The sequence below is a fragment of the Labrus bergylta genome, chromosome 13 (genome assembly GCF_963930695.1).
Source record: "Labrus bergylta chromosome 13, fLabBer1.1, whole genome shotgun sequence".
In the NCBI taxonomy this organism is placed as follows: domain Eukaryota; kingdom Metazoa; phylum Chordata; class Actinopteri; order Labriformes; family Labridae; genus Labrus; species Labrus bergylta.
In genome coordinates, this window is record NC_089207.1 from 7,867,239 (window position 1) to 7,882,552 (window position 15,314).

General features: G+C 36.9%; 10 non-coding genes across 10 annotated transcripts; all 10 read right to left on the reverse strand.

Annotated features, from left to right (window-relative positions):
* Positions 1 to 402: 402 nt before the first annotated feature.
* On the reverse strand, positions 403 to 521 carry LOC136182116 (5S ribosomal RNA). The gene has a single exon (XR_010668434.1). It is a non-coding gene; the product is annotated as a 5S ribosomal RNA (ribosomal RNA).
* Positions 522 to 1,920: 1,399 nt separating this feature from the next.
* LOC136182117 (5S ribosomal RNA) lies at positions 1,921 to 2,039 on the reverse strand. Its single transcript, XR_010668435.1, has one exon. It is a non-coding gene; the product is annotated as a 5S ribosomal RNA (ribosomal RNA).
* Positions 2,040 to 3,438: 1,399 nt separating this feature from the next.
* On the reverse strand, positions 3,439 to 3,557 carry LOC136182118 (5S ribosomal RNA). Its single transcript, XR_010668436.1, has one exon. It is a non-coding gene; the product is annotated as a 5S ribosomal RNA (ribosomal RNA).
* A 1,399-nt stretch (positions 3,558 to 4,956) lies between these two features.
* LOC136182119 (5S ribosomal RNA) lies at positions 4,957 to 5,075 on the reverse strand. Its single transcript, XR_010668437.1, has one exon. It is a non-coding gene; the product is annotated as a 5S ribosomal RNA (ribosomal RNA).
* A 1,399-nt stretch (positions 5,076 to 6,474) lies between these two features.
* LOC136181489 (5S ribosomal RNA) lies at positions 6,475 to 6,593 on the reverse strand. The gene has a single exon (XR_010667836.1). It is a non-coding gene; the product is annotated as a 5S ribosomal RNA (ribosomal RNA).
* Positions 6,594 to 7,992: 1,399 nt separating this feature from the next.
* On the reverse strand, positions 7,993 to 8,111 carry LOC136181628 (5S ribosomal RNA). The gene has a single exon (XR_010667975.1). It is a non-coding gene; the product is annotated as a 5S ribosomal RNA (ribosomal RNA).
* Positions 8,112 to 9,510: 1,399 nt separating this feature from the next.
* Positions 9,511 to 9,629, reverse strand: LOC136181574 (5S ribosomal RNA). The gene has a single exon (XR_010667921.1). It is a non-coding gene; the product is annotated as a 5S ribosomal RNA (ribosomal RNA).
* Positions 9,630 to 11,028: 1,399 nt separating this feature from the next.
* On the reverse strand, positions 11,029 to 11,147 carry LOC136181513 (5S ribosomal RNA). The gene has a single exon (XR_010667860.1). It is a non-coding gene; the product is annotated as a 5S ribosomal RNA (ribosomal RNA).
* Positions 11,148 to 12,563: 1,416 nt separating this feature from the next.
* LOC136181412 (5S ribosomal RNA) lies at positions 12,564 to 12,682 on the reverse strand. Its single transcript, XR_010667760.1, has one exon. It is a non-coding gene; the product is annotated as a 5S ribosomal RNA (ribosomal RNA).
* Positions 12,683 to 14,099: 1,417 nt separating this feature from the next.
* On the reverse strand, positions 14,100 to 14,218 carry LOC136181430 (5S ribosomal RNA). Its single transcript, XR_010667778.1, has one exon. It is a non-coding gene; the product is annotated as a 5S ribosomal RNA (ribosomal RNA).
* Between the last annotated feature and the right edge of the window lie 1,096 nt (positions 14,219 to 15,314).

Consider the following 15,314-nt stretch of genomic DNA (forward strand, 5'->3'; position numbering starts at 1 on the left):
TAATAATTCCTGATTTGGTGTAAATGTTTATTATTGATGTGAAAACATTTATAATGATGGTGAATATTTCCAGTTGAATCAAATGTATAATATGGCTACCAGAGTGTTGTGGGGAAGTAAAGAGTAACCTAAGTACAAGTAATTAAAATATGTTAATGCAGTAGTCCTTACGTAAGTAGGCTACATGTACTTTTTGAATGTAAAACTGAACTTTGAAAACAGCCTCCAGAGAGCGTAATATGTATTAATACTCACTGAAAACATTGATGAAAATTGCAACAAAAAAAAAGAGGACAGACTGCCAAATAAAATCATGTTTCATTTTCCACTGGCCTGTTTCTCTCAGTCCTTTCTCCACTAGTGAGGCAACAGCGCCCTCTTCTGGCTAAAGGAGGTATTAAAAGCTTACAGCACCTGGTATTCCCAGGCGGTCTCCCATCCAAGTACTAACCAGGCCCGACCCTGCTTAGCTTCCGAGATCGGACGAGATCGGGCGTGTTCAGGGTGGTATGGCCGTAAGCGAATGAACAGGTTGTTAAAGGGTTATTTATACATACTTAGGTTTAAAGTAACACCTCGCCAAAATTAGAGCAAGTGACTATGACCTAGTTGATTTTATTACTTTTCTACTCAAACGTGTGGGCCTATGGATAGACTTACACTTAATCTTACTAGATTCAGCAATACTTTGACGCTGGGAGTTAACTAAAGACTTGCAGCTTGTTTTTAAGACTTGTTTCACGACTTGCGGGCAAACTGAACGTTCAAACGTCTGATAAACACATTGAACAAACCGATTCCGTGAAGATTAACTTCCCTCTTTCAAAACTGGCCTGGTTAGTACTTGGATGGGAGACCGCCTGGGAATCCCAGGTGCTGTAAGCTTTTAATACCTGCTTCAGCCAGCAGGGGACGCTGTAACCTCCTGCTATGCACTGCAGTTCTTTTTTTATTTGTCTATCATTGCTTCTACTTTCCTACAAAGTAGCTTACACTGAATTTTGATTGGGGATCATCTATAGCATATATAGGGACTGATTGTAATAATTATGAATTTTCATATAATTAGTAAGTGTTCCTTTGTGATTCCTAATGGAGGATTGTTTTTTTAATGATTAGTTACAATGGAGAATGTGAGGGGATCAAATATGTATGCCCCACAGGGTTATGATTTCTACATGAAACATTGCAATGGCTGATTTATTCATTTGTCATTCAAGATTACCTCAAAACAAGTAAGTGGTGATAAAAACATAATTTCGAGTTGTCCCTTGTATCTTAATCAATCACTGCTTAGGCTACTATAATAATCCTAAATCTTGTGTGCCTTAATGCAACATTTAAACTTATTTCTGCTGTTCACTGTTCACAAGTTTGCAGTATTGAAAACCTTAATAAATCCACAGTAAAAGTGACGATGCGAAATGGTCAACTTCTGAAAAATCGTCAATTGATTGATAAGTAAGCATCACTTGTTTGCAGGTTTTTTTTAAATTCAATCTTAATAGTAATCATTTATAATAATTCCTGATTTGGTGTAAATGTTTATTATTGATGTGAAAACATTTATAATGATGGTGAATATTTCCAGTTGAATCAAATGTATAATATGGCTACCAGAGTGTTGTGGGGAAGTAAAGAGTAACCTAAGTACAAGTAATTAAAATATGTTAATGCAGTAGTCCTTACGTAAGTAGGCTACATGTACTTTTTGAATGTAAAACTGAACTTTGAAAACAGCCTCCAGAGAGCGTAATATGTATTAATACTCACTGAAAACATTGATGAAAATTGCAACAAAAAAAAAGAGGACAGACTGCCAAATAAAATCATGTTTCATTTTCCACTGGCCTGTTTCTCTCAGTCCTTTCTCCACTAGTGAGGCAACAGCGCCCTCTTCTGGCTAAAGGAGGTATTAAAAGCTTACAGCACCTGGTATTCCCAGGCGGTCTCCCATCCAAGTACTAACCAGGCCCGACCCTGCTTAGCTTCCGAGATCGGACGAGATCGGGCGTGTTCAGGGTGGTATGGCCGTAAGCGAGTGAACAGGTTGTTAAAGGGTTATTTATACATACTTAGGTTTAAAGTAACACCTCGCCAAAATTAGAGCAAGTGACTATGACCTAGTTGATTTTATTACTTTTCTACTCAAACGTGTGGGCCTATGGATAGACTTACACTTAATCTTACTAGATTCAGCAATACTTTGACGCTGGGAGTTAACTAAAGACTTGCAGCTTGTTTTTAAGACTTGTTTCACGACTTGCGGGCAAACTGAACGTTCAAACGTCTGATAAACACATTGAACAAACCGATTCCGTGAAGATTAACTTCCCTCTTTCAAAACTGGCCTGGTTAGTACTTGGATGGGAGACCGCCTGGGAATCCCAGGTGCTGTAAGCTTTTAATACCTGCTTCAGCCAGCAGGGGACGCTGTAACCTCCTGCTATGCACTGCAGTTCTTTTTTTATTTGTCTATCATTGCTTCTACTTTCCTACAAAGTAGCTTACACTGAATTTTGATTGGGGATCATCTATAGCATATATAGGGACTGATTGTAATAATTATGAATTTTCATATAATTAGTAAGTGTTCCTTTGTGATTCCTAATGGAGGATTGTTTTTTTAATGATTAGTTACAATGGAGAATGTGAGGGGATCAAATATGTATGCCCCACAGGGTTATGATTTCTACATGAAACATTGCAATGGCTGATTTATTCATTTGTCATTCAAGATTACCTCAAAACAAGTAAGTGGTGATAAAAACATAATTTCGAGTTGTCCCTTGTATCTTAATCAATCACTGCTTAGGCTACTATAATAATCCTAAATCTTGTGTGCCTTAATGCAACATTTAAACTTATTTCTGCTGTTCACTGTTCACAAGTTTGCAGGATTGAAAACCTTAATAAATCCACAGTAAAAGTGACGATGCGAAATGGTCAACTTCTGAAAAATCGTCAATTGATTGATAAGTAAGCATCACTTGTTTGCAGGTTTTTTTTAAATTCAATCTTAATAGTAATCATTTATAATAATTCCTGATTTGGTGTAAATGTTTATTATTGATGTGAAAACATTTATAATGATGGTGAATATTTCCAGTTGAATCAAATGTATAATATGGCTACCAGAGTGTTGTGGGGAAGTAAAGAGTAACCTAAGTACAAGTAATTAAAATATGTTAATGCAGTAGTCCTTACGTAAGTAGGCTACATGTACTTTTTGAATGTAAAACTGAACTTTGAAAACAGCCTCCAGAGAGCGTAATATGTATTAATACTCACTGAAAACATTGATGAAAATTGCAACAAAAAAAAAGAGGACAGACTGCCAAATAAAATCATGTTTCATTTTCCACTGGCCTGTTTCTCTCAGTCCTTTCTCCACTAGTGAGGCAACAGCGCCCTCTTCTGGCTAAAGGAGGTATTAAAAGCTTACAGCACCTGGTATTCCCAGGCGGTCTCCCATCCAAGTACTAACCAGGCCCGACCCTGCTTAGCTTCCGAGATCGGACGAGATCGGGCGTGTTCAGGGTGGTATGGCCGTAAGCGAATGAACAGGTTGTTAAAGGGTTATTTATACATACTTAGGTTTAAAGTAACACCTCGCCAAAATTAGAGCAAGTGACTATGACCTAGTTGATTTTATTACTTTTCTACTCAAACGTGTGGGCCTATGGATAGACTTACACTTAATCTTACTAGATTCAGCAATACTTTGACGCTGGGAGTTAACTAAAGACTTGCAGCTTGTTTTTAAGACTTGTTTCACGACTTGCGGGCAAACTGAACGTTCAAACGTCTGATAAACACATTGAACAAACCGATTCCGTGAAGATTAACTTCCCTCTTTCAAAACTGGCCTGGTTAGTACTTGGATGGGAGACCGCCTGGGAATCCCAGGTGCTGTAAGCTTTTAATACCTGCTTCAGCCAGCAGGGGGCGCTGTAACCTCCTGCTATGCACTGCAGTTCTTTTTTTATTTGTCTATCATTGCTTCTACTTTCCTACAAAGTAGCTTACACTGAATTTTGATTGGGGATCATCTATAGCATATATAGGGACTGATTGTAATAATTATGAATTTTCATATAATTAGTAAGTGTTCCTTTGTGATTCCTAATGGAGGATTGTTTTTTTAATGATTAGTTACAATGGAGAATGTGAGGGGATCAAATATGTATGCCCCACAGGGTTATGATTTCTACATGAAACATTGCAATGGCTGATTTATTCATTTGTCATTCAAGATTACCTCAAAACAAGTAAGTGCTGATAAAAACATAATTTCGAGTTGTCCCTTGTATCTTAATCAATCACTGCTTAGGCTACTATAATAATCCTAAATCTTGTGTGCCTTAATGCAACATTTAAACTTATTTCTGCTGTTCACTGTTCACAAGTTTGCAGGATTGAAAACCTTAATAAATCCACAGTAAAAGTGACGATGCGAAATGGTCAACTTCTGAAAAATCGTCAATTGATTGATAAGTAAGCATCACTTGTTTGCAGGTTTTTTTTAAATTCAATCTTAATAGTAATCATTTATAATAATTCCTGATTTGGTGTAAATGTTTATTATTGATGTGAAAACATTTATAATGATGGTGAATATTTCCAGTTGAATCAAATGTATAATATGGCTACCAGAGTGTTGTGGGGAAGTAAAGAGTAACCTAAGTACAAGTAATTAAAATATGTTAATGCAGTAGTCCTTACGTAAGTAGGCTACATGTACTTTTTGAATGTAAAACTGAACTTTGAAAACAGCCTCCAGAGAGCGTAATATGTATTAATACTCACTGAAAACATTGATGAAAATTGCAACAAAAAAAAAGAGGACAGACTGCCAAATAAAATCATGTTTCATTTTCCACTGGCCTGTTTCTCTCAGTCCTTTCTCCACTAGTGAGGCAACAGCGCCCTCTTCTGGCTAAAGGAGGTATTAAAAGCTTACAGCACCTGGTATTCCCAGGCGGTCTCCCATCCAAGTACTAACCAGGCCCGACCCTGCTTAGCTTCCGAGATCGGACGAGATCGGGCGTGTTCAGGGTGGTATGGCCGTAAGCGAATGAACAGGTTGTTAAAGGGTTATTTATACATACTTAGGTTTAAAGTAACACCTCGCCAAAATTAGAGCAAGTGACTATGACCTAGTTGATTTTATTACTTTTCTACTCAAACGTGTGGGCCTATGGATAGACTTACACTTAATCTTACTAGATTCAGCAATACTTTGACGCTGGGAGTTAACTAAAGACTTGCAGCTTGTTTTTAAGACTTGTTTCACGACTTGCGGGCAAACTGAACGTTCAAACGTCTGATAAACACATTGAACAAACCGATTCCGTGAAGATTAACTTCCCTCTTTCAAAACTGGCCTGGTTAGTACTTGGATGGGAGACCGCCTGGGAATCCCAGGTGCTGTAAGCTTTTAATACCTGCTTCAGCCAGCAGGGGACGCTGTAACCTCCTGCTATGCACTGCAGTTCTTTTTTTATTTGTCTATCATTGCTTCTACTTTCCTACAAAGTAGCTTACACTGAATTTTGATTGGGGATCATCTATAGCATATATAGGGACTGATTGTAATAATTATGAATTTTCATATAATTAGTAAGTGTTCCTTTGTGATTCCTAATGGAGGATTGTTTTTTTAATGATTAGTTACAATGGAGAATGTGAGGGGATCAAATATGTATGCCCCACAGGGTTATGATTTCTACATGAAACATTGCAATGGCTGATTTATTCATTTGTCATTCAAGATTACCTCAAAACAAGTAAGTGGTGATAAAAACATAATTTCGAGTTGTCCCTTGTATCTTAATCAATCACTGCTTAGGCTACTATAATAATCCTAAATCTTGTGTGCCTTAATGCAACATTTAAACTTATTTCTGCTGTTCACTGTTCACAAGTTTGCAGTATTGAAAACCTTAATAAATCCACAGTAAAAGTGACGATGCGAAATGGTCAACTTCTGAAAAATCGTCAATTGATTGATAAGTAAGCATCACTTGTTTGCAGGTTTTTTTTAAATTCAATCTTAATAGTAATCATTTATAATAATTCCTGATTTGGTGTAAATGTTTATTATTGATGTGAAAACATTTATAATGATGGTGAATATTTCCAGTTGAATCAAATGTATAATATGGCTACCAGAGTGTTGTGGGGAAGTAAAGAGTAACCTAAGTACAAGTAATTAAAATATGTTAATGCAGTAGTCCTTACGTAAGTAGGCTACATGTACTTTTTGAATGTAAAACTGAACTTTGAAAACAGCCTCCAGAGAGCGTAATATGTATTAATACTCACTGAAAACATTGATGAAAATTGCAACAAAAAAAAAGAGGACAGACTGCCAAATAAAATCATGTTTCATTTTCCACTGGCCTGTTTCTCTCAGTCCTTTCTCCACTAGTGAGGCAACAGCGCCCTCTTCTGGCTAAAGGAGGTATTAAAAGCTTACAGCACCTGGTATTCCCAGGCGGTCTCCCATCCAAGTACTAACCAGGCCCGACCCTGCTTAGCTTCCGAGATCGGACGAGATCGGGCGTGTTCAGGGTGGTATGGCCGTAAGTGAATGAACAGGTTGTTAAAGGGTTATTTATACATACTTAGGTTTAAAGTAACACCTCGCCAAAATTAGAGCAAGTGACTATGACCTAGTTGATTTTATTACTTTTCTACTCAAACGTGTGGGCCTATGGATAGACTTACACTTAATCTTACTAGATTCAGCAATACTTTGACGCTGGGAGTTAACTAAAGACTTGCAGCTTGTTTTTAAGACTTGTTTCACGACTTGCGGGCAAACTGAACGTTCAAACGTCTGATAAACACATTGAACAAACCGATTCCGTGAAGATTAACTTCCCTCTTTCAAAACTGGCCTGGTTAGTACTTGGATGGGAGACCGCCTGGGAATCCCAGGTGCTGTAAGCTTTTAATACCTGCTTCAGCCAGCAGGGGACGCTGTAACCTCCTGCTATGCACTGCAGTTCTTTTTTTATTTGTCTATCATTGCTTCTACTTTCCTACAAAGTAGCTTACACTGAATTTTGATTGGGGATCATCTATAGCATATATAGGGACTGATTGTAATAATTATGAATTTTCATATAATTAGTAAGTGTTCCTTTGTGATTCCTAATGGAGGATTGTTTTTTTAATGATTAGTTACAATGGAGAATGTGAGGGGATCAAATATGTATGCCCCACAGGGTTATGATTTCTACATGAAACATTGCAATGGCTGATTTATTCATTTGTCATTCAAGATTACCTCAAAACAAGTAAGTGGTGATAAAAACATAATTTCGAGTTGTCCCTTGTATCTTAATCAATCACTGCTTAGGCTACTATAATAATCCTAAATCTTGTGTGCCTTAATGCAACATTTAAACTTATTTCTGCTGTTCACTGTTCACAAGTTTGCAGGATTGAAAACCTTAATAAATCCACAGTAAAAGTGACGATGCGAAATGGTCAACTTCTGAAAAATCGTCAATTGATTGATAAGTAAGCATCACTTGTTTGCAGGTTTTTTTTAAATTCAATCTTAATAGTAATCATTTATAATAATTCCTGATTTGGTGTAAATGTTTATTATTGATGTGAAAACATTTATAATGATGGTGAATATTTCCAGTTGAATCAAATGTATAATATGGCTACCAGAGTGTTGTGGGGAAGTAAAGAGTAACCTAAGTACAAGTAATTAAAATATGTTAATGCAGTAGTCCTTACGTAAGTAGGCTACATGTACTTTTTGAATGTAAAACTGAACTTTGAAAACAGCCTCCAGAGAGCGTAATATGTATTAATACTCACTGAAAACATTGATGAAAATTGCAACAAAAAAAAAGAGGACAGACTGCCAAATAAAATCATGTTTCATTTTCCACTGGCCTGTTTCTCTCAGTCCTTTCTCCACTAGTGAGGCAACAGCGCCCTCTTCTGGCTAAAGGAGGTATTAAAAGCTTACAGCACCTGGTATTCCCAGGCGGTCTCCCATCCAAGTACTAACCAGGCCCGACCCTGCTTAGCTTCCGAGATCGGACGAGATCGGGCGTGTTCAGGGTGGTATGGACGTAAGCGAATGAACAGGTTGTTAAAGGGTTATTTATACATACTTAGGTTTAAAGTAACACCTCGCCAAAATTAGAGCAAGTGACTATGACCTAGTTGATTTTATTACTTTTCTACTCAAACGTGTGGGCCTATGGATAGACTTACACTTAATCTTACTAGATTCAGCAATACTTTGACGCTGGGAGTTAACTAAAGACTTGCAGCTTGTTTTTAAGACTTGTTTCACGACTTGCGGGCAAACTGAACGTTCAAACGTCTGATAAACACATTGAACAAACCGATTCCGTGAAGATTAACTTCCCTCTTTCAAAACTGGCCTGGTTAGTACTTGGATGGGAGACCGCCTGGGAATCCCAGGTGCTGTAAGCTTTTAATACCTGCTTCAGCCAGCAGGGGACGCTGTAACCTCCTGCTATGCACTGCAGTTCTTTTTTTATTTGTCTATCATTGCTTCTACTTTCCTACAAAGTAGCTTACACTGAATTTTGATTGGGGATCATCTATAGCATATATAGGGACTGATTGTAATAATTATGAATTTTCATATAATTAGTAAGTGTTCCTTTGTGATTCCTAATGGAGGATTGTTTTTTTAATGATTAGTTACAATGGAGAATGTGAGGGGATCAAATATGTATGCCCCACAGGGTTATGATTTCTACATGAAACATTGCAATGGCTGATTTATTCATTTGTCATTCAAGATTACCTCAAAACAAGTAAGTGGTGATAAAAACATAATTTCGAGTTGTCCCTTGTATCTTAATCAATCACTGCTTAGGCTACTATAATAATCCTAAATCTTGTGTGCCTTAATGCAACATTTAAACTTATTTCTGCTGTTCACTGTTCACAAGTTTGCAGGATTGAAAACCTTAATAAATCCACAGTAAAAGTGACGATGCGAAATGGTCAACTTCTGAAAAATCGTCAATTGATTGATAAGTAAGCATCACTTGTTTGCAGGTTTTTTTTAAATTCAATCTTAATAGTAATCATTTATAATAATTCCTGATTTGGTGTAAATGTTTATTATTGATGTGAAAACATTTATAATGATGGTGAATATTTCCAGTTGAATCAAATGTATAATATGGCTACCAGAGTGTTGTGGGGAAGTAAAGAGTAACCTAAGTACAAGTAATTAAAATATGTTAATGCAGTAGTCCTTACGTAAGTAGGCTACATGTACTTTTTGAATGTAAAACTGAACTTTGAAAACAGCCTCCAGAGAGCGTAATATGTATTAATACTCACTGAAAACATTGATGAAAATTGCAACAAAAAAAAAGAGGACAGACTGCCAAATAAAATCATGTTTCATTTTCCACTGGCCTGTTTCTCTCAGTCCTTTCTCCACTAGTGAGGCAACAGCGCCCTCTTCTGGCTAAAGGAGGTATTAAAAGCTTACAGCACCTGGTATTCCCAGGCGGTCTCCCATCCAAGTACTAACCAGGCCTGACCCTGCTTAGCTTCCGAGATCGGATGAGATCGGGCGTGTTCAGGGTGGTATGGCCGTAAGCGAGTGAACAGGTTGTTAAAGGGTTATTTATACATACTTAGGTTTAAAGTAACACCTCGCCAAAATTAGAGCAAGTGACTATGACCTAGTTGATTTTATTACTTTTCTACTCAAACGTGTGGGCCTATGGATAGACTTACACTTAATCTTACTAGATTCAGCAATACTTTGACGCTGGGAGTTAACTAAAGACTTGCAGCTTGTTTTTAAGACTTGTTTCACGACTTGCGGGCAAACTGAACGTTCAAACGTCTGATAAACACATTGAACAAACCGATTCCGTGAAGATTAACTTCCCTCTTTCAAAACTGGCCTGGTTAGTACTTGGATGGGAGACCGCCTGGGAATCCCAGGTGCTGTAAGCTTTTAATACCTGCTTCAGCCAGCAGGGGACGCTGTAACCTCCTGCTATGCACTGCAGTTCTTTTTTTATTTGTCTATCATTGCTTCTACTTTCCTACAAAGTAGCTTACACTGAATTTTGATTGGGGATCATCTATAGCATATATAGGGACTGATTGTAATAATTATGAATTTTCATATAATTAGTAAGTGTTCCTTTGTGATTCCTAATGGAGGATTGTTTTTTTAATGATTAGTTACAATGGAGAATGTGAGGGGATCAAATATGTATGCCCCACAGGGTTATGATTTCTACATGAAACATTGCAATGGCTGATTTATTCATTTGTCATTCAAGATTACCTCAAAACAAGTAAGTGGTGATAAAAACATAATTTCGAGTTGTCCCTTGTATCTTAATCAATCACTGCTTAGGCTACTATAATAATCCTAAATCTTGTGTGCCTTAATGCAACATTTAAACTTATTTCTGCTGTTCACTGTTCACAAGTTTGCAGGATTGAAAACCTTAATAAATCCACAGTAAAAGTGACGATGCGAAATGGTCAACTTCTGAAAAATCGTCAATTGATTGATAAGTAAGCATCACTTGTTTGCAGGTTTTTTTTAAATTCAATCTTAATAGTAATCATTTATAATAATTCCTGATTTGGTGTAAATGTTTATTATTGATGTGAAAACATTTATAATGATGGTGAATATTTCCAGTTGAATCAAATGTATAATATGGCTACCAGAGTGTTGTGGGGAAGTAAAGAGTAACCTAAGTACAAGTAATTAAAATATGTTAATGCAGTAGTCCTTACGTAAGTAGGCTACATGTACTTTTTGAATGTAAAACTGAACTTTGAAAACAGCCTCCAGAGAGCGTAATATGTATTAATACTCACTGAAAACATTGATGAAAATTGCAACAAAAAAAAAGAGGACAGACTGCCAAATAAAATCATGTTTCATTTTCCACTGGCCTGTTTCTCTCAGTCCTTTCTCCACTAGTGAGGCAACAGCGCCCTCTTCTGGCTAAAGGAGGTATTAAAAGCTTACAGCACCTGGTATTCCCAGGCGGTCTCCCATCCAAGTACTAACCAGGCCCGACCCTGCTTAGCGTCCGAGATCGGACGAGATCGGGCGTGTTCAGGGTGGTATGGCCGTAAGCGAATGAACAGGTTGTTAAAGGGTTATTTATACATACTTAGGTTTAAAGTAACACCTCGCCAAAATTAGAGCAAGTGACTATGACCTAGTTGATTTTATTACTTTTCTACTCAAACGTGTGGGCCTATGGATAGACTTACACTTAATCTTACTAGATTCAGCAATACTTTGACGCTGGGAGTTAACTAAAGACTTGCAGCTTGTTTTTAAGACTTGTTTCACGACTTGCGGGCAAACTGAACGTTCAAACGTCTGATAAACACATTGAACAAACCGATTCCGTGAAGATTAACTTCCCTCTTTCAAAACTGGCCTGGTTAGTACTTGGATGGGAGACCGCCTGGGAATCCCAGGTGCTGTAAGCTTTTAATACCTGCTTCAGCCAGCAGGGGACGCTGTAACCTCCTGCTATGCACTGCAGTTCTTTTTTTATTTGTCTATCATTGCTTCTACTTTCCTACAAAGTAGCTTACACTGAATTTTGATTGGGGATCATCTATAGCATATATAGGGACTGATTGTAATAATTATGAATTTTCATATAATTAGTAAGTGTTCCTTTGTGATTCCTAATGGAGGATTGTTTTTTTAATGATTAGTTACAATGGAGAATGTGAGGGGATCAAATATGTATGCCCCACAGGGTTATGATTTCTACATGAAACATTGCAATGGCTGATTTATTCATTTGTCATTCAAGATTACCTCAAAACAAGTAAGTGGTGATAAAAACATAATTTCGAGTTGTCCCTTATATCTTAATCAATCACTGCTTAGGCTACTATAATAATCCTAAATCTTGTGTGCCTTAATGCAACATTTAAACTTATTTCTGCTGTTCACTGTTCACAAGTTTGCAGTATTGAAAACCTTAATAAATCCACAGTAAAAGTGACGATGCAAAATGGTCAACTTCTGAAAAATCGTCAATTGATTCTGAAAAAATATTGATTGATAAGTAAGCATCACTTGTTTGCAGGTTTTTTTTAAATTCAATCTTAATAGTAATCATTTATAATAATTCCTGATTTGGTGTAAATGTTTATTATTGATGTGAAAACATTTATAATGATGGTGAATATTTCCAGTTGAATCAAATGTATAATATGGCTACCAGAGTGTTGTGGGGAAGTAAAGAGTAACCTAAGTACAAGTAATTAAAATATGTTAATGCAGTAGTCCTTACGTAAGTAGGCTACATGTACTTTTTGAATGTAAAACTGAACTTTGAAAACAGCCTCCAGAGAGCGTAATATGTATTAATACTCACTGAAAACATTGATGAAAATTGCAACAAAAAAAAAGAGGACAGACTGCCAAATAAAATCATGTTTCATTTTCCACTGGCCTGTTTCTCTCAGTCCTTTCTCCACTAGTGAGGCAACAGCGCCCTCTTCTGGCTAAAGTAGGTATTAAAAGCTTACAGCACCTGGTATTCCCAGGCGGTCTCCCATCCAAGTACTAACCAGGCCCGACCCTGCTTAGCTTCCGAGATCGGACGAGATCGAGCGTGTTCAGGGTGGTATGGCCGTAAGCGAATGAACAGGTTGTTAAAGGGTTATTTATACATACTTAGGTTTAAAGTAACACCTCGCCAAAATTAGAGCAAGTGACTATGACCTAGTTGATTTTATTACTTTTCTACTCAAACGTGTGGGCCTATGGATAGACTTACACTTAATCTTACTAGATTCAGCAATACTTTGACGCTGGGAGTTAACTAAAGACTTGCAGCTTGTTTTTAAGACTTGTTTCACGACTTGCGGGCAAACTGAACGTTCAAACGTCTGATAAACACATTGAACAAACCGATTCCGTGAAGATTAACTTCCCTCTTTCAAAACTGGCCTGGTTAGTACTTGGATGGGAGACCGCCTGGGAATCCCAGGTGCTGTAAGCTTTTAATACCTGCTTCAGCCAGCAGGGGGCGCTGTAACCTCCTGCTATGCACTGCAGTTCTTTTTTTATTTGTCTATCATTGCTTCTACTTTCCTACAAAGTAGCTTACACTGAATTTTGATTGGGGATCATCTATAGCATATATAGGGACTGATTGTAATAATTATGAATTTTCATATAATTAGTAAGTGTTCCTTTGTGATTCCTAATGGAGGATTGTTTTTTTTAATGATTAGTTACAATGGAGAATGTGAGGGGATCAAATATGTATGCCCCACAGGGTTATGATTTCTACATGAAACATTGCAATGGCTGATTTATTCATTTGTCATTCAAGATTACCTCAAAACAAGTAAGTGGTGATAAAAACATAATTTCGAGTTGTCCCTTATATCTTAATCAATCACTGCTTAGGCTACTATAATAATCCTAAATCTTGTGTGCCTTAATGCAACATTTAAACTTATTTCTGCTGTTCACTGTTCACAAGTTTGCAGTATTGAAAACCTTAATAAATCCACAGTAAAAGTGACGATGCAAAATGGTCAACTTCTGAAAAATCGTCAATTGATTCTGAAAAAATATTGATTGATAAGTAAGCATCACTTGTTTGCAGGTTTTTTTTAAATTCAATCTTAATAGTAATCATTTATAATAATTCCTGATTTGGTGTAAATGTTTATTATTGATGTGAAAACATTTATAATGATGGTGAATATTTCCAGTTGAATCAAATGTATAATATGGCTACCAGAGTGTTGTGGGGAAGTAAAGAGTAACCTAAGTACAAGTAATTAAAATATGTTAATGCAGTAGTCCTTACGTAAGTAGGCTACATGTACTTTTTGAATGTAAAACTGAACTTTGAAAACAGCCTCCAGAGAGCGTAATATGTATTAATACTCACTGAAAACATTGATGAAAATTGCAACAAAAAAAAAGAGGACAGACTGCCAAATAAAATCATGTTTCATTTTCCACTGGCCTGTTTCTCTCAGTCCTTTCTCCACTAGTGAGGCAACAGCGCCCTCTTCTGGCTAAAGGAGGTATTAAAAGCTTACAGCACCTGGTATTCCCAGGCGGTCTCCCATCCAAGTACTAACCAGGCCCGACCCTGCTTAGCTTCCGAGATCGGACGAGATCAGGCGTGTTCAGGGTGGTATGGCCGTAAGCGAATGAACAGGTTGTTAAAGGGTTATTTATACATACTTAGGTTTAAAGTAACACCTCGCCAAAATTAGAGCAAGTGACTATGACCTAGTTGATTTTATTACTTTTCTACTCAAACGTGTGGGCCTATGGATAGACTTACACTTAATCTTACTAGATTCAGCAATACTTTGACGCTGGGAGTTAACTAAAGACTTGCAACTTGTTTTTAAGACTTGTTTCACGACTTGCGGGCAAACTGAACGTTCAAACGTCTGATAAACACATTGAACAAACCGATTCCGTGAAGATTAACTTCCCTCTTTCAAAACTGGCCTGGTTAGTACTTGGATGGGAGACCGCCTGGGAATCCCAGGTGCTGTAAGCTTTTAATACCTGCTTCAGCCAGCAGGGGGCGCTGTAACCTCCTGCTATGCACTGCAGTTCTTTTTTTATTTGTCTATCATTGCTTCTACTTTCCTACAAAGTAGCTTACACTGAATTTTGATTGGGGATCATCTATAGCATATATAGGGACTGATTGTAATAATTATGAATTTTCATATAATTAGTAAGTGTTCCTTTGTGATTCCTAATGGAGGATTGTTTTTTTTAATGATTAGTTACAATGGAGAATGTGAGGGGATCAAATATGTATGCCCCACAGGGTTATGATTTCTACATGAAACATTGCAATGGCTGATTTATTCATTTGTCATTCAAGATTACCTCAAAACAAGTAAGTGGTGATAAAAACATAATTTCGAGTTGTCCCTTATATCTTAATCAATCACTGCTTAGGCTACTATAATAATCCTAAATCTTGTGTGCCTTAATGCAACATTTAAACTTATTTCTGCTGTTCACTGTTCACAAGTTTGCAGTATTGAAAACCTTAATAAATCCACAGTAAAAGTGACGATGCAAAATGGTCAACTTCTGAAAAATCGTCAATTGATTCTGAAAAAATATTGATTGATAAGTAAGCATCACTTGTTTGCAGGTTTTTTTTAAATTCAATCTTAATAGTAATCATTTATAATAATTCCTGATTTGGTGTAAATGTTTATTATTGATGTGAAAACATTTATAATGATGGTGAATATTTCCAGTTGAATCA